We start from the raw sequence: 26,325 nt of genomic DNA, 5'->3' as shown, positions 1-26,325 counted from the left end.
GTCATGGCAGCATTTTATTTAAAATAATCAACAAACTAAATTAAGTATCCAGAAGAAGCTGTTCTGGAAATTTGGGACTGGATATACCAGAACTGCTTTGTAGAAAGGCAGAATGACAATACAAGCTGTATTATGGAGGGGCTATGAAAAAAAGGTTTTGTTTTGCTTTTTTTTTTAATTAGATGATCTTAAATCTAGACAATTCACGTGCAAGAGTTTTGAAACAATTGGATCCAGATCTGTCTGTGCTGTTAACATTTAGTTGATTAGGTCTTGGAATACTTGGAATGTTTCAGAGCAATCTATAGATAAGAAAAAGAGGTAGCAGGTATTTTAAGGCTGCCAATCCTGTGTAAACAATAGAATTGTTGACATTAACTTGCATAAAAGAGAAAGTAAGTAATAATGAATGGGGGAACCTGGGGAAGTAGAAACTAACTCAGTATCTTTATGTGCAACTGAAAGATTGTTGATAAAAGATGGTAATGGTATAGTAGCATGCTTATAAACCAGTTATAACTTTAATTTTAAAAAATAGTGCTATATAAAATCAATATTAATTCTATTTCAAATTATTTCAAATAACTACTAAGTTTGAAACTTGAATGAAGAATGTATAATAATCAAACTTACATGGTGCTAGTTTCTGTGGAATTAGTGATTGTCCCTGTAATTGTATTGGAGGTATCTGCATTCTTATAGAACACCAGAATAGAAAATATAATTTATCTTATGGTGTGATTTTGTGTGTGCATGTAAAAAGTCTGAAACAAAACATTTCTTTAATGGAGCAAGAAGAATTTAAAACTGAAACAAGATCCTCAAATGAAACGTGTCTTGGGAAAAATCAATTTATTGCACTTTTGACACTGGATAAAGAAGGAGAAAATTCTTTTTTTTCCCATTTTTATCTATTTCTAGAATTTCTCTTTTAGTTCTAGATACAGTAACACAGTATGTACATGGTGGGGAGCAGAGAAGCTGTAGATGTGGTTGTCTTCTTCAGTTCACTTTAGTGAGCGATTCTCCTGGCTTAATACTGCACTTTGAGTCCTTCATTTCAGTCTCTGCAGGAGATGTAACTACTAAAATATTTTCTGTCTATTTCCTATTGTCCTGTATTTCCCCTGTGTGTCATAGTTAAAACTTATATTATTTTGAATGCATTAGTGTGTCTGTAGGGCACTACAGAACTGCCCGCTCATGTTATAAAATACCTATATTGCTATGAAAATTCATGTTACTGTATTCTACTTTATTTCTATAATTAGTCAAACTCCAAATATTGGCTAACATTTATTGACTAAATCCAATTTTATCTCTAGTAACTATGTTTTCCTCAGGTCTGAAACAGCAGTCCTGAAATCTGTGCTGAATATTAAGCAAAGAATGTATTTCTTGTTTGTTTTATATGACAACTCCCATAAAGCAGTAGATCTTTTCTATCTAATTACTAGCAATATTTTCTTATATTTAAAATGATGGTAAGTGGTAGGATTAATAACATTGAGAATCTGAAAGTGGCTGTTCGCTTTAAATTGTTCAAAGCAACAAAAACATAAGACTGTTTTTAAAACCATTTGGAAAAGTTAAAGACAACTGAATTGTTATGAAGACACGGTTGTTTTGCGTAAAAGTAGGTAAAGTTATGACTGGTAAATTTAAAAACACCTAAAATGCTTAGAATTTTAAATGTTACAAATTAAGCCTCATTTATGGATTAAATACCTTTTTTAGAGTAATTTTGTAAATGTTAGGGGGAAAATTATTTTGTTGAAATATAGAATGAGAAAGTTTTATCACCAGTGATAGTAGGGGCAAATTTATGGGAGGCTTTGGGAGAATCAGAGTGCAGGCTTTTCCTTCCCTGTGACCACATGCTGGATTCACTGACTCGCTACTTGTTTTAGTCTAACAGGAAACTGAAGGGTTGGCATGCTTGGCAGTTGCCTTAGCTGCTTTCTCCCTGCAGAGATACCTTCATTTTCTTATTTCCACCATCTCCTGAGATATAAGGACCAGTGTTTTCAAAGAGATTTTTGATTTTTACTTTCTCCTTTGTGAAGGTGTGCAGCACCACAGAAGCCCCTGTCTTAACTAGAAGCTTTAGTTGCTTGAGATTTCTGAAAGTAATGTCTCCTGTTCAGCTGGCCATAGCTTATGGCGCTGGAGAAGGAAAACAAGAACTACTTCCCATAAAAACCTATTTTGAATGTCTCTTTGGTGACTACTAATAGGTATAATATATAATTTATAGGATATTAAAATATTTCAAAATTTAATATCCAGACTAACAAAGCTGAAAAATGTTTCTGCTGCACATGATCCTGGTCAGCCTTTCAAACTGTAACAGTTAGACAGAAATGGCTTCACTGGCTCTTAGCAATAAATGCTAAAATATGTGTGTTTTTATACAAGGGCCATTCATTGAAGACTTAATTGAAGCCTGAAAAAAAAGAATTAAAACGAATCTTCGGGAAGTTTCAGAATGAAATTGAAGTTCAGGCTTCAGGGGCACCCTAGTTCAGGTGTGTGGACAGCATGTGATTCGTGATAGCCCTGTCAGGTGTCATCCTGACAATAAATAAAATCAGCAGTTAGGAGGTATCTGCCAAGCAGTTCATACCCCAGGCAGTAGACAATGCTGCCATTTCTCACCCTTAAAGACCAGTCATCCTTTTATATTTTTTATTAGTCCCACATTTCAAACTATGACAAGTTTAAAAATGGGAACAAATATATTCAATGTTCTTTGCGTAACAACTGAGGCCCAATAAACGGAATTAGCATTGGGAACGTTGGCACGTAAGCCAAATAAAACTATTTGATCCATGTTGATTCATGAGCTTGTCATCAACTAATACAGAAAACTGCCGTGATTATAAATCATAGGGTGCTATGTGTAAATTGAATTTCACAACTAACTTAAGAATTGCCCCTATATGAAAATGTAAAAGAGAGAAAAAGAAAGGGAAACATGAAAAAGTAATAACAAAAATATATTTGGAATATGGTAGTGCTAACATAAAATACTGCTGTGTTTCAGAAGTCATTCATGAAAATGGAGAAATTTTCAATAGTACACGTCACCAACACAGCTGTTGTAGCTAATGGAATGTTTTCTACATGCCCATATAGACAGCTAAGGAAAAAGTCCACTCAATTCTTGAGCACACTGCAGGTGTCCAAAGTCACCATGCCAGCAATGATCACACTCCTGCCACACACAGGAGGTTGCATTTTAAGTGTCTCATTCTTTGTGACTGTCTCCATTGCTAGCCACCTTCATCTCTCATAATCTTGAAATGTGACCTTTTCTGGCTATCATCCTTTCAATTATAGCCACGAAGGTATAAAAGCTATGCTTTTCAGGTGTAAAGGGAATTTAATGTCCGTGTCCTGTTGTCAATATTTTATGCCATGTTTGCCAACTACTTTCTCAAATGGTTTTCGTTATAAAATGCACAAACTTTGTTTCAGCTCCAAATAAAGGTTATTTTTCCCTGAAACTGGATACAGTGCAAAGAATGGGGGGAGCAGGAAAGAAGGGAAGGATATCATAGGAAGAAAGTTAGAAACAAAAATGCCTGCTGATCCTCCCTGGACAGATGGTATTCTCAGAAGAATCAATTCTTTGAAATTATTTGCAGAGTTTTCGAGAATCTATCAGAAGACTAAATTCACGTAAAATAGTTATCTGTCTTTAAAAAACTAATTTGAAAGGATTGACTGTTTCTCCTTTTTTCTTTCTTGGTGGGAGCGTGTTGCTAGCATGCTTGCTGTCTTTTCTCCAGTGAATGGTTTTGCCAGTGTATGACTTTTTACACTGTTGTTTTGCAAGTGAAATATTTTTCGGCATTCCCTCTTAAGATCTTCAGGTTTTTGTTAGTCATGTGATAAAGCCGGACAAATTCAACTATGCTGAATTTATAAGCAAATATGCAGCTTTCGATTAATTGTTGAATCTTCAGTTCTTTGGGGTCAGTTCTTTCACCTAATCTTTTTTTGAGGCTTTTAATGCTACCATTCCCTGCAGAATGACAGGAATTCATATGGGATTTATTGGCATCAGTCAGCTGCTGCTGTCTGATGCTAGTACTGTGACCTGTCAATCACAGGTAAAGTAATTTAATAAATTGTGTCATGCTTTGGATGGATTATTGAGGGGCTGTCCATAAATGTAAAAATCAAATCTTATGGTTCTTAATTGTTTGATTATTAGATCTTTTATTAGAAGCATGAGATGCCTTTTTAAGAAGAGGCGTAGTTCTCTGAAGAGACCTGTTTTTATTTTCTTTGGCTAAAGAAGTTTTTATTTTCTGTGGCTAAAGAGGTATTAGTTCACACTAAGTATAGCCAGATGTACTAGCCATTGTCAAGAGTGTTTTGGCATTGTGTTCAGGAGTTTTCACAAATATCTTGCTAAAAATGTAAGCTATAATCTTGAATGTATTTTTCCATATCAAATAATATAAAACATCTGTGTGAGAAATTCTATGCTATTATTGACAGTGCTAAATTTATGCTGCATGAATTGAACTGAACACGCATACTTTGAAGTGGTTTCTGACAATCTGTGAAGTGCTGCAGGACTTTTTGTGCTTAAATGCAACATTCCACATGAAGAAGTACAGTATGTTTCAGCTAAACAATAAAAATTGTCAGAAGAATTATATGCATATATATACACACACAGAGCATTAATGTTTTTTAATAAGGATGTCGTAAAACACTAAATCTGATGTTTTAAAGTAACTGTTCTGAGCACTAAGGTCTTTTCACAAGTGAGTTTTGTAGTGTTTTGACTTTCCTAAGCCACGTGGAGAATTGTACTCATCAATGTTTAGTGTTGTGTTCCCATGAAAAATTCACAGTGTCAACCAGTAGTTATTAATTTTGAATCATTTGTCTGCTTAATGGAAAACTCACAGGAACTCTACAGAAGGATCTGGCTGACTCAGCCTGGGGTCACTTGTTCTGAAAGAAAAAAATCCAGCATTTCTTAGAGTGTTTGGTCACTCCTACACTGGATGTATATTCATGGCTATATAAAAACATCACAGAAGCTTTTTACATTCAACTTATAAGTAGCCCTTGCTAAGAAAGGGAAAGGTGTTTACTAAAAACTAGCGATATGGAGCTTTATTAAGGCAAACAAAAATGGTCAGCTGTTTATGGAGTCACAGAAAATGTTCCTTGATTGATTATTGTTGCCAAACTGACAATAAAGAGAAAGCTGGGCGAATCTGTTATATAGAAAGTTTCCTATTAAATTCTCAGTCCAAATCCATTCAGAATTTTCAATATTTCACCTTCTGATCTCACCAACAGAATTTTGGTTTGTGATCAGCAGAGAGAGAGTTCTTGCCTCGAGGGAAGTGTTGGGCATTTCTGGCCTACCACACTGCAAACATGCCTGACAGTAGCTTAGCTTGGAAAATGCTTGTCCTACTATGTCGTACCAGTAATAACTGATTGCTGTGGTCACTCCCCTGAGCTATATTCTTGGCATTGGTGAATGGCTGGATATTGTCAGAGGAAGGGCCTTTGATTTAGATTGGTTTTTTATCCCCCACTATTGTGATTTGTCACTCAAAGTTCGACCAGTTTCAGAATACAGAATAAGATATATCTGCTCAGTTTTTGGCTTTTTCTAGGTAATGGGGAGATTTATTGTCAATGAGAAGGACATTTAACTAGTTGGAAATTGCAGATAATGAAGGATGAAAAGTGGGGAAGGATCCATTTTAGTAGACAGATTATTCATACTATTTGTTTTAAGGGAGTTTATCATTCTACCTGTGAGCTATGCCTAGAATCAAAAAAAACCAAAACACCTCAGACAATTCCCATATGACTCAGCTTTTATTCCTTACGTATGTATTTAAGATTGAAATAACAATACCTGTACTGAAATCTCCTCAAGTGACTGGGACTTTCTCCATGTCTAGGCCAATACTTACCAACGAAAGCAGGATTAGACCAGCCACATGGAGCATTTTTAGCTACCCTATGAATTTAGAAGCTCTGATGTTGCCCAGTAGGTATGCAGATAAATGTATAGTCTTCATATATACGTCAACACAGGGCATGTGTGTCCTTTTTCTCTGTAAAGCATTATTTTTACTGTCACAGTCCAGCGACAGGTTTCTTTATAAATATGAGGTTTTTCTTTTTGGTTGAAATGACTATGTAAAAAGTTTTAAAAGGAGGAGAAATATGTGCGTCTAATGCATGTCACTAAGATAACCATGTAAACTAAAAATGAATGTTGTGATGTCTATCACAATTTGTAATTATGCCTTTTTAGAATCTTTTTGGCAATGCTGTAAAAAAAAATGGATGCTGTCTTCATTTCACATGGCACTGCAGTACAGTTTGCCCACTGAATTAATTTGCTAGTAGTATGAATTGTATGGTGTCTGGTACGGTAGAGCTCTGGGAAATTAAAAGTTTTCATTGTGTGATAGGGGGACAAATCTAGAAAGAGATCAAGAAAAAAGAATGATGAAAGGGTAGATGTTCAAAGCTTGACAAAGGAAACAGAAATCTGATTTGTTTGTTCCTGTAGCATTAAAAAAACCCGATTTATTAAATAGTACATTAGGAGCTCCTCAGCTTATTCCTCAGTAGAGATCTCATTAAGCAAAAAAAATTGTTCTTAAAAGCTATGTGCAGAAGATCAGATGTCTCAAGATACAACTGCAATAGTTTATATTTGCGTTAAGTATATTAAAAATACAAAAGGCTTTTTTATGGATTGTTGTAATGTTTAAAAGCCATCAATTAAAAATAAATACTATTTAAAAGAAAAAGACATCAGGATCAAAGTGTTCCCTGCTGGATCACACTTTTTAATGGCATGGATTAATGCCAGTTTCTTAAGTGACGCTGAGCAAAAGTTCCAAATGCAGTAAATACCACAGTTATCTGCCCAAAATCAAATAAGACGTAAATCTTTAAACTCTCTATAAAATCATTAGTTCTAAGAATTATGCTGTGAGTTTGGGATCTGGGAGACCTGGATCAGTTGTTTGCTCAGACTTCCTGCAAACCTAGGCTATTTTTCTGTGCTCTTCTGCAGAGACCCAAGGTTACTCACTTCATGCTTAGCCCAAAAGCATGGGCTTTTGGCCATGCTATGGTTACTGTAAGTAATTGTATTAACTTGTAATTCTGCTCTAGATACTATGTGTTCTCCAGCGATGTAATTCAGCGGAACTGTATAATTCCCAGTCTGGAAGTGGTTTATGTCTGGCTGGTTTGTAGCTCAGAAAAACTCAACTCAGATTCATCTGCTGTAGAGTTTGTAGGCAGACACCTAGCTTCTCTGTGTATCTTGTTCTCTATATATTGCTATTAAGGACAATTATGCTTTCCCACTGCTGTATTTTACAGATAAACACATTAGTTATGAGGTACAGGGGAAAGGAAACCATAAATGTTCATTTATTAATTTGCTAAAACACATCCAAGGAGATTACACAAAATATATATACATGTCTGAAGGCCTAGGATTTTCTAATTCATTCATCTAAGCAGTTAACAAAATAGAACTAATTTATTATTTACTAATTTTTTTGAACATCTCTGTTTAGTGATTTTATAAACATAAAGGATACAAAATACTTTGTCTATTCAGGGATGCCAATTTGAAAATAAGAGATTTTTAAAATGCTTCTGTGTTCTTTGAAGTGCAGTAATATTGAAGCTAAGTATCGGTATCTGCGAGATGGCAGAAGCGCAGGTGCATATGTTGCAGGGAAATTTTTACGTTCTAGACCTAATCTCACCGACATCAGTGGTAATGTTGCTGCTGACTTCAGTGGGAGCAGCTACTCATTCTAAAAGCATCTGTAGTAGGCCAACTTTATGCAAGTGAATAGTTCTATTGAACTCAAAACCAGTTTTATATCTAGCCTATAAAAAATACTTGGATTCTGCTTACAAGAGCTGGCCTTTAGAGATTATACATGCCTTAGTATCAGGGGCCATGACATTTATGTTTTATTCAGCAGCAAGCACTCTGCTTGCTGATGATCTTTCCACTAACAAGTAGAAACACTTCAAAAAGTGATCAGGGTAGAAAGAGCATTTGCATTTTCTGCTGAACTTGAGCTTCAACCTTTTCTGTTGATTTATTTATATTGTTATAGACTACTTACGTTTGTCAATCCTGTTTTTAAAATAAGAAGGGTAATATACTAAAAGAATATTTTACTAGGCTATGTGGTGACTTTTCTTTCAAGAAAACGCTGCTAACTCTGTCTTCTTACTTTGCTGTCAGTCACCTACAAGTTAGTAGCAGCTTTGAGCGTCAAAACTCATTCTGAGAAATTTAACTGCTCTCTCTGTACAATTCTTTCTCCTATCCTATCTTTTGCAGCAGAAAGTCCCGGCTCCAAACACATAAAACTAAAGGATTTGTTAGAGGTCCTTCTTCCTCTATGTTTATGAGGTTATAGACAAAGTCTCATGTAAATCTGTGGTTCTGGAGAGAGAATGAAGCAGTATGGAAGAAGAATATATGTTAGTCATAGTATGGTTTGCTGATGCATGTTTTGATCTGTTTCTCTTGACTTTCAGCTTTATCTTTGCTCTCACAAATGTCAGTTCCATTAATCTCTCCATAACAAGTAAACTGAGAGAAGGCTGTTTCAGCCATGGCCTGCCTATTTAAAACAGTATGGTTAGGTCAGTAAGAACTCATCTATGATTTACTCTAGGCAACAGGCTATATTGAGAGCTGAAAGTACTGCTTGGTGAGAAATACACTCAAAAGTATATAAAGGGATGTCATTTTCAGTGGTGTAGATCTCATCTTATTGTCGAGTATTGCAGAAAATACTTGATACATTCACCCAACAGTTTTAACAAACCATCAAAATCAGTCTGGATTAAGCCCTGTGTTCCTACTGTAATTCATGACTAATTATATACCGTAATTCACTCCAAGTTACTAAGATTGGAAAGGTCAGTCTGGTTCAGTAACTGTTGCAGAGACATAATGTCACTCAGAAAATACACAAGAGTTAGTCTAACAAATACCATTCCCAAAGCTAGAATATTATCAGTGACACTGTTGGATAAATAAGGCTTGCTAACCAATTTTTGAAAGTACTTTCAAGAGACACTTGTCCAGAATAGGTCAAGATACTTTTCCATTTCTTTGTGGTCTTCTGTATGTTCAGATGAATTTATGGTTTTCTTTTTAAATGCATGTATTATTTTTCAAATGAGATAAAATTTGCAATATCTTCTAGTTGTCTGTGTAGGGTTGCTTCTTTTTTACAAAATAAAAAAGACAAGACCTGCAGTCCTCACTCACCTGAGCGTTTTACTTTCATTGTTGCCTACGTGTAGACATAGAAGCTTCACAGGTTGGAAGTAAGAGGAAGTTACCTCTATAATATCAAGATTCAAAATTTTGGTGCCCAGTCTGTCATGCATGAAAGCAAAATTTGCCTGAAAACAGTTTAATCAAGGTGGATAAAATCTACCTTTGAAAGCATCACTTTAGATAATTCTCCATCTTAGCTGTTTATATAATAGTTGCCATCTGAAAAAAAAAAAAAATACTATCTATCAACTATAGCGTACAGCAGCATTTAGGAGAACAACAATTTTCCGGCACATTCTTTGGAAAAAGAAGCATGTGTCTCTGAAACAATAACTTTATTTGATCTTGTTAGTTTTAACATACTCTTCTGTTTTTTTAAATTTGCTTCAAATCCATATCTCAAGCTCTTGTGGTGTTCTGAAGATCCTTTTCTCCTTCATCTGCATTTAAGTGCAGCTGCATTATTTGACGCATTTATTTCTACATAAATTAATCACACTGGTGGTATCTTTCAATAGTGTCTTTCTGGAAAAAAAAGATTTCATGTGAGTGAACTTGTCCTGTGTGAGACTGCATTGCTGATGTAATCCCCCATCCATCGCCTGGAAATTTGTAGGTGAAAATAGCAGCAAGCCTTAGCTTTAGCAAGAAACATGATGTCCTCATGCATACAATATCCCTTTGCTTTTTAACTGAAGCTGAATCATGCATAATTGACTGTCTGTAATGTACAGAAAGTGCTTTCATGTCTGTATAACATTTTTATACTGATTTGCATGAGTACTGTAATGTATTCTGATTGAATATATTCTGAATAATTTTTAAAACAGAAGACATTAGAAAACCTCACAAATAATCAGAATGATAAAAAAGAAGCAGAACTGAAAAGAACAAAAAGTTCCTGAGACATTTTAAATGTTTTTCTAGACAGTTAATATCTGTAAAGTGCTGTCAGTCTAAATGCAGAAGTTTTTTATTCCAGTCGGTAAGAAGGGATAAGTGTAATACTGATGGAATGAATCCTTTGATACTATTACAGACGTGATCACAAATTATGTTGCTTTTTGGTGTGCTAAAGTTAGGTCTTTCAGTAATACTCATTTTCAGCTGTAATGCAGGATTTTACAGCCGTAATGTATATTTTTCAGTGAAGCCTGTCTCTAGCCTAGTCTTCTGTCTGAAAGAAGTGCTACTGCATGCAGTTGCTGCTTGCGTAGTTTTGTATCCAAGAGACCAAGACACATTGCAAGGTTCCAAAATGATGTTGTGACCAAAATGAATATTCTAACACTTTTAAATATGAGCAGTTTTGATACCTCTGAGGGCTTAATGCCAATGGCATAAATCATTTGTTGATTTAAATTGATAAAAATCCATCCAAACTGAATGATTCATGTTCACTCACACCAAAAATAATTTGATGCAATGTAAATTCTACTTGTGCTAAAAATCTAAATTTTAACTTCCAAATTATAATGACCTTTGAGAGAATTACATCCCTCTTATTCCCAGCTGGGATTTGCTGTATTTGTGATAAATTACTTTTCTCAAACACATATGAGTGGTGATGTGTTTTCCCTAGGCTAATATTTCATAAACTGTCAAAGTGACCACAGACCCTGTAGGAGGTTAGAAGAATAAGTAAATCAAGCTGTTACTTCTAATATTGTCCCAAACTTTATTGCACTTCATGGGGCTTAGCTTCTGAATGCTTGCCATTGGTTTTCAGGTGTAAAATCATTACTTAGTCGTCAACCTAGTGTTTGTATGTAGCAGTTGTTGTTATATGCAAAGGATGCTGTAATAATGTGAAGGATCTGTTAAATTGCAGAGCAAGGAAATCTACAGGAGGACTTCATGCCCATGCATCAGAAATTAATTGCAAGACGAGAACCAGTGTTACAGAATCTCTGTGAAGTGGCATAGGAGTACAACTGTTTGGTTTGGGGGTGGCGTTGCAACTATGCTCACATGTATGTGCTTTATCTAATTAGAACTTCAACACTATTGGCTTTTCAATATGCACTTTGAGCAAAATGGGTGCAGCGTTGGTTTCTTCTCTAGTAAACGAGATTGGCTAACAGAACACTGCAAGTAATGTAATTATGTATTTAATTAGTTTGATTGCTTTTGACAGGGACAGCATATTGCCATTATTGCTCCACCTTGCTTAGGGTTGTGGAATATATTTTAATTGATTTGTTTCATTTCAAGGCTTCATCAAAAGCCTTTGAGGTATGTTGCCACTGGCTCAATATTAATCAGAAAACATTATCAGCACTTTTGCTTGCTCGTTTTATTGGAAGAGTAGCTTGTATCCTTTCCATGAGCAAGAAAACATTTGAAGACTTTAAAATAGAATATATGGTCTTGTCTGAGAATACATATTGCATGTAAGACAGAGGACTCAAAAGTAAACAGACATCACTAATACATGTAGGACTAAGCCTGCTTTTATGTAGACAATAACGTGGGTGGAAATACCACCACCGTCTCCAGTGATGCCACAGGGCCTGCTTGCCTCCGGCACTTAGAGTCTTCATTTTGAACTGCCCAAGAATTTTGTAGGTATCTGTTGATGTCAAATGTAAATTTGTTGAAATGAAAACTAAGGGAAAGAGAGTGGAAAGAAAAGGGAGAAAAGTTTTTGCAATCAGAAGATTTTGAATTTGTCAGAACAAATCATTTGCAGTCTCCAGTATGAAAGAAAACGGGGGGGGGGGGTTCATTTGACTAAGTTCTTCTTTTGAAATGTTAGGTAATTTTAACAAAAACAGTGGTGTGTTTACAATGGTTGAGTTCAAACTGAAAATTTTCCAATGACTCAAAAAGTGTGTGAGAGTTTAGCTTGTAACAGATTTTGAGATTTTCAACTTTCTGTGCACACCAGAAGTGGAAAAAGCGGTATATCTCTAAAATGTTCAGAGGCAATAGAATTATTTTTCCTCCTACTCTAATGCAGTATCTAAATGCCAGGAAACATCTGTGTGGGGTCTAATGTCTCCATCAGATCTTGTTTATTGCAATAAGGTAAACAATGGAGCTGAGCTCTCTAACCTTTCCCAAAATCAAGCAATATACTTTTTAAAATCAGTTGGCTGCCTGTGTATGTATCCATTATTACTAGATAGGGAACAAATAAAAATGCACATTGGAAATTATAGGAGGCAAACAGCAGAGGTGTAAGACATGAAAGCATTTGATATTCTGTCAACAAAAAGTGTAACATACAAGAAGCAATGGGAAGTTTGCTATACAAACAAATGACAAGTGAGAAATAGTATTATGTTGATTTAGAATATAGGAAAATTAGTTCGAAGGCTTGAATTTAATTTGTGGCTGCACTGTTGAATTATATGGAGTTGGATGATTTATATGGATTTCAATTTTGTTTATTTCTTCTCTCACTGTTAGTCGTGTATATTTAGATTGTCAGTGAGGAAGAATTATTTCTTAATATGTGTTTTCCTGCAGAGTGACTAGTGCAAGTGAGCCTTGAGCTCAGTGTAGGACTTCTAGGGACCCTGTCATACAACAGCAAGTAAGCCCCTGCTTTTATCTATCAGCTGCTGTATGTTGATGCATGTGAGTGTGACCCAGCAGCCATTCCCAACTGCACAGTGATTTGCTCCCAAAGGCAGACAAAATAACAGTTCTAGTTCTTTCTGCACATCCATTACCCAGGGCTGTCACTGGCAAATGATAATTAGCGCACGCTTTCAAGAGTATTCATTCATTTTCAGTTGATCGAATGGCTGGTGTGACCCTAGCATGCAAAGGTGTGTTATTCTCAGTATATATATGTGGACTACTGTTTATTAAGAATTAAGGGACTATCAGGGTGAAATTGTGACACACTGGATGGCCATTTATTAACATGCTCAGTTCAGTAATTTTTACAACCCTGACCTCAATGTGACCGTTCTTTTTTGCTGACAGTGTGTAAAATGGAAGTATTCTTTAATTCCTGGAGAAGACTGAGGTGAAATTAACGTCTGTGGGGTGCTCTCCACAAGATGCTGTTGTAGCGAGCAAATGACAAAGCCCCCCATATTTGCCAAGAAAAAGTGTCAGCTGCAAACAACTGCATAGCTAGAATTTTATGGATTTGCTATTACCACTTTCGGGGTATGGAGTAGGCTCCGTTCTGTGAGGATTCTCAGGAGAGAGCAGAAAGGGTTCATTCTTAACTTTGTTCCTAGCCTTATTCCCTGCCCATCAAAACTTCTCTCTGAATCCTCAGAGGAGGGTGGGATGGGTGGTAACAGGTTTTGTTACAGACCCACGTGTCTGTATTGTGCTAAGCCATGGCAGTTCTGCCTCTTCCTCCTTGCTCTCTGCCCGTGTGCAGGGAGAGGTGTGTGTAACAACACTGCCCAGTGCCTTCTAAGCGCCGAATGATTTAGGAACTGTAAGTAATAAGCCATTCAGTGGTGACTGTTATAGACTAGAAACTTCACACATGCACTCATCTTGCAAAAATGAAGTAAAAAAAGAAGTCCTAAGGAGTGTTTGTACCTGTGAAAGGCTGTGGCTCTGCATGGATCACATTTGTTCCTACTTTCCAGTTCAAGGAGATTTACCTCTTGCAGTCTTCCTGAGATTTTGCAAGTCTTCTGACATTTGTCATCTCTTATCACACTGTTCCTCTTTTCCTCTTACTCTCATGTCTCTTATTGTTGTATTCTTTCGATTATTCTTTTTCCTAGGTTTACAGAATCACAGAATCACAGAATAGTAGGGGTTGGAAGGGACCTCTGTGGGTCATCTAGTCCAACCCCCCCGCCGAAGCAGGGTCACCTACAGCAGGCTGCACAGGACCTTGTCCAGGCGGGTCTTGAATATCTCCAGAGAAGGAGACTCCACAACCTCCCTGGGCAGCCTGTTCCAGTGCTCCGTCACCCTCAGAGAGAAGAAGTTCTTCCTCGTGTTCAGACGGAACTTCCTGTGCCTCAGTTTGTGCCCATTACCCCTTGTCCTGTCACTGGGCACCACTGAAAAGAGCTTGGCCCCATCCTCCTGACACCCACCCTTCAGATATTTGTAGGCATTTATAAGGTCCCCTCGCAGCCTTCTCTTCTCAGGCTGAACAAGCCCAGTTCCCTCAACCTCTCCTCGTAGTGGAGATGCTCCAGTCCCCTCACCATCCTTGTAGCCCTCCGCTGGACTCTCTCCAGTAGCTCTTCATCCTTCTTGAACTGGGGAGCCCAGAACTGGACACAGTACTCCAGATGAGGCCTCACCAGGGTAGTGTAGAGGGGAAGGAGAACCTCCCTTGTCCTGCTGGCCACACTCTTCTTGATGCACCCCAGGATCCCATTGGCCTTCTTGGCAGCCAGGGCACACTGCTGGCTCATAGTTAACCTGTCGTCCACCAGGACACCCAGGTCCCTCTCCGCAGAGCTGCTCTCCAGCAGGTCCACCCCAAGCCTGTACTGGTGCATGAGGTTGTTCCTCCCCAGGTGCAGGACCCTGCACTTGCCCTTGTTGAACCTCATCAGGTTCCTCTCTGCCCAGCTCTCCAGCCTATCCAGGTCACGCTGAATGGCAGCACAGCCTTCCGGTGTATCTACCACACCTCCCAGTTTGGTGTCGTCAGCAAACTTGCTGAGGGTACATTCTAACTCTTCATCCAGGTCGTTGATGAAGAAGTTAAACAAGACTGGGCCCAGTACTGACCCCTGAGGGACACCACTTGTCACCAGCCTCCAACTAGACTCAGCGCCCCTGATGACAACCCTCTGAGTTCTGCCATTCAGCCAGTTCTCTATCCACTTCACCGACCACTCATCCAGCCCACACTTCCTCAGCTTCCCCAGGAGGATATCATGGGAGACTGTGTCGAAAGCCTTGCTGAAGTCAAGGTAGATAACATCCACAGCTCTCCCTTCGTCTACCCAGCCAGTCATGTCATCATAGAAAGCTATCAGATTGGTCAGGCATGATTTCCCCTTGGTGAATCCATGCTGACTACTCCTGATAACCTTCTTTTCTTCCACTTGCTTGATGATGGCCTCCAGGATAAGCTGCTCCATCACCTTTCCCGGGATGGAGGTGAGGCTGACCGGCCTGTAGTTCCCTGGGTCCTCCTTCTTGCCCTTTTTGAAGATTGGAGTGACATTGGCCTTTCTCCAGTCCTCGGGCACCTCTCCAGTCCTCCAGGACCTCTCAAAGATGATGGAGAGTGGCTCAGCAATGACATCCGCCAGCTCCCTCAGCACTCGTGGGTGCATTCCGTCGGGGCCCATGGATTTGTGGACATCCAGATCGCTTAAGCGATCCCTCACACAGTCCTCCTCGACCAAGGGAAAGTCGTCCTCTCTGTAGGCTTCTTCTCTTACCTCCGGGGCCTGGGATTCCTGAGGGCCAGTCTTAGCACTGAAGACTGAAGCAAAGAAGGCATTCAGTAGCTCTGCCTTCTCCGCATCCTCCGTCACCAGGACACCCGCCTCATTCAGCAGCGGCCCCACGTTGTCCCTAGCCTTCCTTTTGCTGCTGATGTAGTTGAAGAAGCCCTTCTTGTTGTTTTTGACATCCCTTGCCAGCTTCAATTCCAGGTGAGCCTTGGCCTTCCTCGTCGCATCCCTGCATGCTCTCACTATGTTTCTGTACTCTTCCCAAGTGGCCTGTCCCTCTTTCCACATGCCATGCACCTTTCTCTTCTGCCTGATCTCCGCTAGAAGCTCCTTGTTTAACCATGCAGGTCTCCTGCCTCCTTTGCTAAATTTCTTTCTCAGGGGGATGCATTGCTCCTGTGCATGGAAGAAGTGTTGTTTAAAAAGCGACCAGCACTCATGGACCCCCCTGCCTTCGAGAGCCCTGGCCCACGGGATTCCTCCCAGTAGCTCCTTGAAGAGGGCAAAGTCAGCCCTCCTGAGGTCCAGGGTTTTGATCCTGCTTATCGCCCTGCTTCCTCCATGCAGGATCCTGAACTCGACCATTTCATGGTCACTGCAGCCGAGTCTACCTCCAACCTTCACGTCCTCCACCAGTCCCTCCTTGTTTGTTAATACAAGGTCCAGCAGAGCGCCTTTCCTTGTTGGTTCCTCCACCACTTGCATCAGAAAGTTATCATCGATGCTCTGTAGGAACCTCCTGGATTGCGCCTGCCTAGCTGTATGGTCTTCCCAGCTGATGTCAGGGTGGTTGAAGTCCCCCATGAGAACCAGAGCCTGTGACTGTGAGGCTGCTTGCAGCTGCCTGTAGAAGGCTTCATCAACCTCCTCCTCCTGGTCAGGTGGCCTGTAGTATACACCCACCGTAATGTCACCCGTGTGAGCCTGTCCCTTAATTCTAACCCACAAGCTTTCAACTCCTTCTTCACTTGCCCCCAGGCCAAGCTCAATGCATTCCAGTTGCTCCCTCACATATAGAGCAACTCCCCCACCTCTCCTTGTTGACCTGTCTTTCCTAAAGAGTCTGTAGCCATCTATGACAGCATGCCAGTCATGCGAGTTGTCCCACCACATTTCTGTGATGGCGACCAAGTCGTAGCCGTCCTGCTGTATAATGGCTTCCAGCTCCTCCTGTTTATTGGCCATACTACGTGCATTGGTGTAAACACACTTGAGCTGGGCTGTCAATCTCACCCCTGGCCTTGGCACTCCAAGCCTAGGCTCATCCCTAGTGAGCTGGGCAATATCCCCTTCCCCCTTCGAACCTAGTTTAAAGCCCTCTCAATGAGCCCCGCCAGCTCGTGGCCAAGAATTCTTTTCCCCCTTTGTGATAGCTGAGCTCCACTTGTTGCCAGCAGGCCCGGTGCTGTGTACACCTCCCCATGATCAAAAAAGCCAAAATTTGACCGATGGCACCAGTCCCTGAGCCACCTGTTAACCAGGTGAGTTTTCCTGCCCCTTTCAGTGCTGTCCCCTGCCACTGATGGGATGGAGGAAAACACCACCTGCGCCCCTGATCCCTCAACCAGTCGCCCTAGTGCCCTGAAGTCCCTTTTGATGGCCTTGGGACTTCTTTCTGCTACCTCGTCCCCGCCAACCTGCATTACCAAGAGGGGGTAGTAATCAGAAGGCCGCACCAGACCAGGGAGTTTCTTCGCAACATCCCTAACCCGGGCCCCAGGGAGGCAGCAGACTTCCCTGTGGGATGGGTCCGGTCGGCAGATCGGGCCCTCTGTTCCCCTCAGAAGGGAATCGCCTATGACAATGACCCTTCTTTTTTTCTTAGTTGAGGCAGTTGTAATACGTAGGGCTGTCTGACTCGTTCTAGGCAACCCCCTGGATGGAGCCTCACCTTCACCCACATCCTCTGTGGCCAGTCCCTCACATTCCAGAGCCCCATACCTGTTGCTTAAGGGCAACCGGGCAGGTGAGGGAGGTCGGGGGGAAATTCGCTTGCCCCCCCGAGCAGGGACCTGTTTCCATTCCCCCCCATCTCTTAGGCCCCCTCTTTCTGCTCGGTGGCAAGAGGGTAGGGGGTTCTCTGCTTTCTGTGGAGCCGCCTCCTGCTGCCTCGGCCTCAGGGAGGGCAGGGTGCGGCTCCACCAGTCAATCTCCCTCTCACACTCCCGGATGCTCCTCAGCCTCTCCACTTCCTCCTTCAGTTCTGCCACCAGGCTGAGCAGGTCATTCACCTGCTCGCACCGAACACAGCCGTTGTCTCTGCTGTCCTCCGGTACGAGCGCCAGGCTCAGGCACTCCCTGCAGCCAGAGACCTGGACACCCGCGTTCTTGCGTGGGGCCTCCGTCTGGGTCCCCACACTCCTTCGAGCCACAGCTTTACCACGGGTGTTAACCATGGCTAGAGTATCTCCTGGAAGAGCGATGCCCACTACTTGAGTTGCCAGAAGGGGTGGCTGTACCCTGCCAGTCGCCTTCCCCGCTCGCCCTGCCCGCGCGAACTGCTGCGCAAACTGCTGCGCCGCTCCCGGTCTGCTGCGCCGCCTCTGTTCGCCCGCGCTCCTGGTCGCTCGCGCTCCCTGGGGGCTGCTCTTATCCCTGAGGGGGTTTGGCCGCTGTCACACTCGACTCCGCCCCCGCTGAGTCAGAGCTGCTGCTCGTTGGCACTTCCCGCTTTCCCGCTGAGGGGGGGGGGGCTGGGGTCTCCTCTCTCTCTCGGCGCTTTTTGCCGCCTCGCCGCTGCGGTTTTGCCACCGGAGAAAGGGGTCCCTCCCTTTAAGTCATTCTTCATCTGCTGAAGTTTCTTCACTTCTGCTTTGCAGATCCTTGGGCACCACTGTTACTTCAGTTCGTACATAATCTTGCTAGGTGAGCTTGGACAAAAATCTAGATAGAAGTAGCCCAGCTTACAGCAAATTTCAGATGCCATTGTAAATCAGTCATCTGAATATTTCATGACCAGGTTGAGTTCCAGCCCAAGTACCTGATTTGCAGTCATGGTTGCCTTTCTCAAATAACTGGAATATCTATTCATGTACCAAGTCAAAGGTCTGGCTTCTCCCTTAACCGCCCCCTCCAAGTGAAGCAGGCTCCTGTTTGATGAGCTAGTACAAAGCGTATCTAGGAAGAACTTAGGAAGGATTTAAGCGCAAACATTACCATGACTTAGAAGAACACAACAAAATTTGAGCAAAATCTAAAATGTAAATCTAACCAAAAAGATGCTGTGAAATAAAATGGAAGCATGGATCTACTTCTATATAGTGCACATATTCAAATAAGTATAAAAACTATTCTCCTGAGAAAGGCAATCTTTTGTAGTGTGTATTTACTTGTAGTAAATATTTTTATTTTCTGCTTCCTGTTTTAAGTGTACCTTATATGTACAAGATTATATCGGAAATAAAGCTGTTGTTTCATTATTACTGCTTGAATAAAAGGAAGATCACAGGAGACAAAACTGAAACAAAGGAGAGTTTTGTTAGACTGCACAGAGCAAAACCATCTGTTTTCAATGTGGATTATATATGCCATATTGTATATTTGGGACTAGATGTAGATTACAGATTAGCTAAAGTGCACGCTGTAGGCTGCACATGCATATAGCATAATGTAAATGACATGCTATTTATCAAATATTTATGCAAGAGTATTTGTGGCCTATGTAAATTTGGATAAACTTCTAAACATTGACATGTTTACATAGTATCTGACCAAAAGTGTTGGAAGGGGAGAGCTTTCTGTTACGCCACAGGAAAAGCAGGACAAACAACTATACGATTTCCATTTCTGTCCCTCAGGTTTATTTACTTTCTGAAGTTTCACCTCTGATTCGCAAATATTCCATCCTGTCTCTTCCTGAAACTGGATTTTTGTTTTGCCTGGAAAGTCTTGAGTGAAGGCAATTCAGCTGTTCCTGAATCTGATGAAACTGAGGGATAATAAAAATCTCTATACCTAAGTAAAATATATATGTATATACTTTATATGCATTTATATTTATAGAGAGAGTGACTTCTTTTTAAATGCTTTTACAGCCAGAACTGCTGGGTGAACTTGAAATATGGCTTGGAAATTGCTCTCACCAAAAAGAAAGGCTTTTGAGTTCTCTAGAGAAAATTGGTTTTCATTGGACTGAGTTATGAGCACTTCAAAATGAGTATTGAGAACGCCCTGAGTTTTGCAGGAGCTTTTCAGATGGGTTCATAAATTGAGAAGATAAGAATGGTTTGTGATAACAGTTGGTGCAAATGGCTTCTTAAAGGAATTCTACTCAGGAAAAGTTTCCTTGCTCCGACAAGCTCTGGCACTAAGGTACGCGTGGATGAATGGAAAGAACTTAATCTAGTTGTGGTCCAGCTTTAAGTTGACAGCAACCAGCTAACTCATTCTTAAACATGAATTTTTTCCTTCATTATAGTTATTTAGAATATGTTTAGTAGAAAATGTTAACTAACAGGTTTTTCAGCTCAATTTACTACTTCAGTCCAGCTAGATCTTTAAAACAATTATGAGATGTTGTAGGTACATGGGCAATGCCCTTGATCTCTCTGGTTTCCGTGTCTATACAAACATTTTAGGTTTTACAGCCTCTGGACTTTTTTGCTGAAGGTCACAAGTCTGTTATAGGAGCTAAAAGAGGTCTGTGCCTGTTCTGTAGGGATGGTTGCCTCTGACTGCAGGAGACTGGCTTATGACTCTGCAACCACCCCTAGAGAACAGGCAAAAACCTCTGCTCTGAGTTATGTTACAGACTTGAGGACTCCTTTCTAGTTCTCTGTCCCTAAAAGCTTTCCTTCACAAACATGGGGGTTGTCTTTCAAAGAGAAAAATATCTAACTCTTCAGAATTTGAAAGAGGAGAGAAAGGAGATATTTGAAGGTAAGTACACACAGAAGGGCAGACCAGAAACTACTACTCCTGAGGGTGTAGGGGGGTAAAAAAGAACATTCTCCTCTACTTCCTCTCCCCAGATAAAGATGAATCACAGCTTTTTCTAGCCTTTGCTTCCCACTACAGCAACCAATCTTTAATTATTTTATAAATTACAAGAAAAATTCATACTGACAGCTGTCAGTTCTTTCCTGAACTGCAGACATCACAAATTTCTTTGTTCTCCACTACATCTGCACAGCCATTTTCATACTATTTTGTCATTGATTCATCTTTAAATCCAGTATAAATATGTACCAGGATACAGTGAACACAACCTGGCTAGAATCAATTTTGCTCTAATCATTTTTCTTTTCTGTGTTTAGGCTTTAATTTAAAAACACTAAGTGAATTCCTGATCCTCATTCAGTCACAGGTAAAATTCTCTGTTGACATCAAGGGAATTAGTTATAGCTACTACAGTAGTGTTGTAAGACCAGATTATTCAGGAGCCCGTAATGAAACAAGATAAATTTAACTTTCTCCTTAAATTATAGTAATAGGTTACTATTTGGTATAAATAATTGAGGTGTTGATTATTACTCACCATGGTTTCTTGACTTAAAGAGGAAAACCAGTCTTGTGTTAGAAGTATGAAAGGAAAAAATTGTGACCAGAAGAGCAACAAATGTTTTGATTATTTTTTCCCTGAATTTGAAGGGCCCAGGTAGATGGAAAGAGATGATGTGTATTTTTTTGACAATTAGGTATTCTGTTATTCTAGAAGGTTCACAGGAACAACAAACTTTGGCAAGTACCACCTTGAATTTGATAAATCTTTCATGAAAGTCATTATTATCTGCCAATTTCTATAGTATTCAAATACACCCACCTTCAAGCAGCTTTTGTTCTACATAAACTTATTCTGTCTGATGAAGACAGAAAACCTGCAAAGTAGATATTCTGATATTTTTCAAAAGCAGAATGCAACTCAAAGAATACAAAAACTAATATATTCTGATTTTTAACTCCCAAATAATTTTCTGCTTAAATTAGTAAATAGAAAAGTTAGGATAGGCAATATAAAGCATCAGTTTAAGCTGTGCTGAGAATAATAGCATTGAGAGAACAAAGGAGCCAGTAAAGTGTCTGCTAGAGCACATAGATGATGTTTGCTAAAGAAAAGTGACTAGAGAACTAGAATGCTTTGAATTATAAAACATTATGAAATAGCAAAATTCATTACACATGTCAACCAAAGTTCAATTCTTCTAAAGCAATAAAACTCCATCAGAAAAAAGGAGGGCATTATTTAAGTAGGAGACCTCAGCTTTGTCACAGTGTTGTAATGCTGCTCCAATTAAGATTTGTAAAACTGTCTCTTTCGCATTAACAGTATTTGTGCGGTTTTATGTCTTTTCATGTGTTTAAAGCTTAGGCATCTGTGATAAGCTGGTATGTCTAAACCGTTGTGCAGAAGTACTCCAGTACTTTTACCCAAGGCTGTGCTTGCTTTATCCCTCATGCTGAGGATGTATCTAGAGTATACCATGGCTGTCTTCAGCCCTGGAGGCTCAGGTATACTTCCCATGGAAACTAAATTCTGTGTAGACTGGCAAGAGGAGGAAACTGCATGCTGAGCCTTGCTTCAGCATGTTATTGAGATGCAGACCATGTGTGAATCTGGACCTAGGGGTTGGAGAGTGCTCCTAAGTCCCCTTCTTTTAGACCTTCACTTTCATATTTCATGAAAGAATCTTGTTCAGTTGTTTGTTTTAAAAATAGCCTTCAATTTAAATACCTGGAAGCAAAATGTTTTAGGTGACTCTGTTGGTTAATAAAAAGTGAACTTTTCAGTATTTTGTTGAACTGAAGAGTAAAGCCCTGTACTCACCTGTATCTTTCCTTCCTGCAGCCAGATACTGACCCTCACTGGACTCTTGGGATTTTAGTCTGATAGTACAATGTCTTCAAATCCCAAAGTTCAAATCCAGAACCTAGCTGCTTAAAATACAAAGTTATTCACTTACTAGTAGAGACTAGAATTGTGAAAGCTTGCTACGGTTCCATGCATTTCTTTGCATTTTCATTTTGTTTATTTAGTGTGATTTGGTCATTTGGTAGTAACTAGTGTAAATACAACTCCTGGTGTAGCTCCCTTCAACAGCAGCAAGGAGTGGTGTGAGAATTAATGCCAAGCTTGCAGTCAGATTTGCTTTTGAAATTCTAATATCAACAGTATTACTCTCTTGTTTCGAATGCTGTAAAAATAGACTTTAAAGAGCAATGAAATATGCAGATGGTTTTTAGCAAACAGGAGAGTTCAACTGATGTTGCAAATGTCATTAAGCTCAAGAACTTCATTTCAATTTTAACCTGAACTCCTTTCTGCTTTTCTGAACAGAAGTGAAGCATACTGAGTTGTACAGGATGTCTGTGCATTGAAAAATCATTCTTGAAGATACGGTGCCCCTAGTCTGTCTCAGATTCATTTCTCCAACCCCAGGCTCTAAAATTCTCTGTGAATTTTAGTTCAGAGGTTCTTTCCTTTTGTCCTTCTCACAGGTCTCTGTAGTATAGCATAGTTGTACAAATCAGAGGTGAAATCATTCTAGCTGCATTAAATACAGACCAAACATTCAGATGTTGGCCTGAAAGAAACATAAAAAGCATCACTCCATCCATTTTCAGGATAAATCTATCATGATGATCAAAATAGATAATCACAGCAGAACTGAGCAGGCTTTGTGAAGGAACCCCAGCTGGTGATATGCCAAGAAATTACTTCGCAATAGCAGCAGGAGTTGGCATACTGGTGGTGTTGTGTTTCTGCCATTCTTCAGAGTTTGCAAAATGCACAATTTGAGGTCCTATCAGATAAACAGCTTCAGAGAGGTCCTATGGAATTCTGTACCAGATACAGATGTTAGCACGGAATGATTTATGGTGGTTTGTGACTTTTACACAAAAAGAGCATGCTCTAATAAATGTTACAGATTATGGAATCTTTCTGATTTCTATATAAATTTTTTTTTTAATTTCATCCCTGTTGTCATTCAAAAAGAATAGCTCTGCATGTATTACTGTTAGAACTAGAAATTAGGGAGTACTATCTGCCATCATATTGCTTTTGAATTACATCCAAGCAGCTTCACTGATCTGCACCTTCCATTCCGTATTTCCTCATTAATAGTTCAGTATCAGTCTCTTCAGAGTGTTGGGTTGTGGGGTTTTGCACTTCTCCACCCTCACAGGTATTCCTGTACTTTAACACAACATGTTTATCAAAAACATCAAGTTGCTGCCTTGATACCAGAAACATTTGGTGAATAAATTGGAAACACAAAAAGTTGTGATGTTAAAAAATTTTTGCTGCCTGATTCGTGTCTGAAAATTACCAGGAAAGTGTCATGTTTTGACTGCTGAGTTTTATTTGGAGTGAAGTAGCAATAAAACCACAGGCCAAAAAACAGGGTTGCATTTTCCACAGGTGTCAGCTGAACAAAAAGATGATGCTGATGCTAGAAGCAACTCAGAGTGCGGGGAGGGGGGGAATTCTGGAGGAATTGCAGCGGCCCCTTTTCAATAAATGTGAGATCCTGGCCAGTCACGCAGTCATGGTCCCTGACAAAGCAAACAGTTTCATGGTTGTTACTTACACAAAACTTGGAGAACCGTGAGACTCTCAGTCTACGTCGTTATCCTGTAGCTACATTTTTCTCTCTCTCTCTCTTCAGAAAATTGCTATAGTTTCTTGTGAGACAGATTCATTTTCCCCCACCAGTTCATAACTGTGTGTGTCAAAGGATTTGCAGGTGAACAAAGGAGTTTTCTGAATAAGGCTGCCTTAGATGTAGTTTTCTGGTTTCCCACCTTATCATCTGGAGAGTCTGTCATTACAGAATTTAACTTTAGGAACCATTTATCAGCAAAGAGCACATAATAACGGTGTTCTTTGTGATTTCTTTTGCACCAGCAGAGCAAAAAACACACTCTGGAGAAGAGAGGGACAATTTTGATGGCGCATCAAAACCTACAGCAATGGCTTTTGGGCCAGGTGGCTCTTGTGCTGCTTCAGAACTCCCCTCTGTACAGATATGAGCAGGAGATGGGTTACAGCTTGTCAAATTTGGTTCCTCTTGCCTATCACTCTATGTTATGAGAACAAAGATACAGAAACTAGTGTGCTGAGACTAGAAAACTGGAGTGGAAAATCGTTCAGGGCAGACCTCTGTTGCTGGAACACCAGGTGTGTTTGTGCTCTCTGCAGATGCTTTTAAGCATGAGAGATTCTGCCAAAAACCTAAATCAAAAGAAAGGAAAAGTAGAGCCCTGTATTGCATAATGTTTCAGGTGCACCGTATGCAGCCACCCAGCTTATATGAATTAGCAGACACTTGCAAATTTTTTTATGAACTGCAGAGCAAACAAATTAGGTTTGTTCTTCATCTTCCTTCTATAATCCAGAACCAGATCTGTGCGTAGTTTTTTGCCTTTCCTCACAAAGAAAGGTTTTTATCCTGTTTGCTTTCTTGTCTTGTTACTGCTGTCTCACCTTTAATGTTGTCGGGGCTTTTTGCTGGAGTTATCAAAGAAAATGACACAATCATCCTCAGTTTTTTTTATACTGCCTTGGTTGTTTATTTGGCCTGCCATAAATCCAAAATTTATGTGTACTCTGGGCTGCTTATGCCAAAGTCAAGCAGGACGCTCACTGTAAAGCCTACAATGGCTCTTATATATGATCTCAGTAACAATCTTGTTTCATCTGCCCTGTTGCTTCTTGTTTTTTTCATTGATACATTCTAGATATTCTTCTCTAGGTTTCTGTCACTATGATAAAACATAGCTTGTATTTGAGGGTCAGTTTATCTCAATATATTTTTACAACTGTGTGCACTGCTTTCAGGTAAAAAGACTCATGCTCTTGCCCCCTTCTTTAAAGCCTAAAAAGCATTCTCGATAGAAATGGCTCTGCGCATAGAACCACATTTTCAGTCTGTAACGCTCTGGGTGGCAAAAAGAGAAAGGTTAAGTGATAGAATTTTCTCTGTCTATATCTTGCTTTTATTCCCGGTTTCCCCTTCTTGTAGTTCTGCAGCCATTATTTCTCTTACAGTCTAGACTGGCTGTAACGTATCTCAGTGGAAGTAATCTTTTTTAAAGTCCAACAACAAACTTCACGAATCAGCTTTGAGAGTACTCCTCTATGCATTTTTGGGATCTGCAAACACTCCCTTACGAATAACATAAAAGAATTTTCCTGCTGTATTTTCTCTACTTTTTATGTCCTTTGGGTATCCACCCAGCTCTTCAGTGCATGCCTTGAAATAAAAATAACAAAAACCACAAGACACTGTACTGTAACATCTTTGGCTCTCTGCACCAACCATTAGAGATATAAAGAGCTCTGAGGGACAAATGGTGCTTCTGGACATATGTTTCTGTCAAAAAGAGAGGTTATGGTGTTTCAAGATGCTCTTGAATTTTCATGGAAGGCCTGCAGATAGACTGCCCATACTGTATTGCCTCGGTTATGCCACTAATTTGGCTACACTTTGGACACTTTGGCCCTTTGTAAGTTCTGCAGCACATGGACAGTTCAGACTAAATTTGGCTCAAAAAGGCCTCTGAAAAGCAGGCAATTTTTTTTTTTTTTAATAGAAGGTAGAAACTAGGATTTGAAACCAGATGCTTGGTTATTTTGAGTAGTTTTCTATTTATGATATCTTAGTTTAAGGTATGAACAAGTCTGAGTTT

This window comes from Opisthocomus hoazin, chromosome 5, assembly GCF_030867145.1.
Source record: "Opisthocomus hoazin isolate bOpiHoa1 chromosome 5, bOpiHoa1.hap1, whole genome shotgun sequence".
In the NCBI taxonomy this organism is placed as follows: Eukaryota; Metazoa; Chordata; class Aves; order Opisthocomiformes; family Opisthocomidae; genus Opisthocomus; species Opisthocomus hoazin.
Note: the sequence above shows the minus strand (reverse complement) of the source record.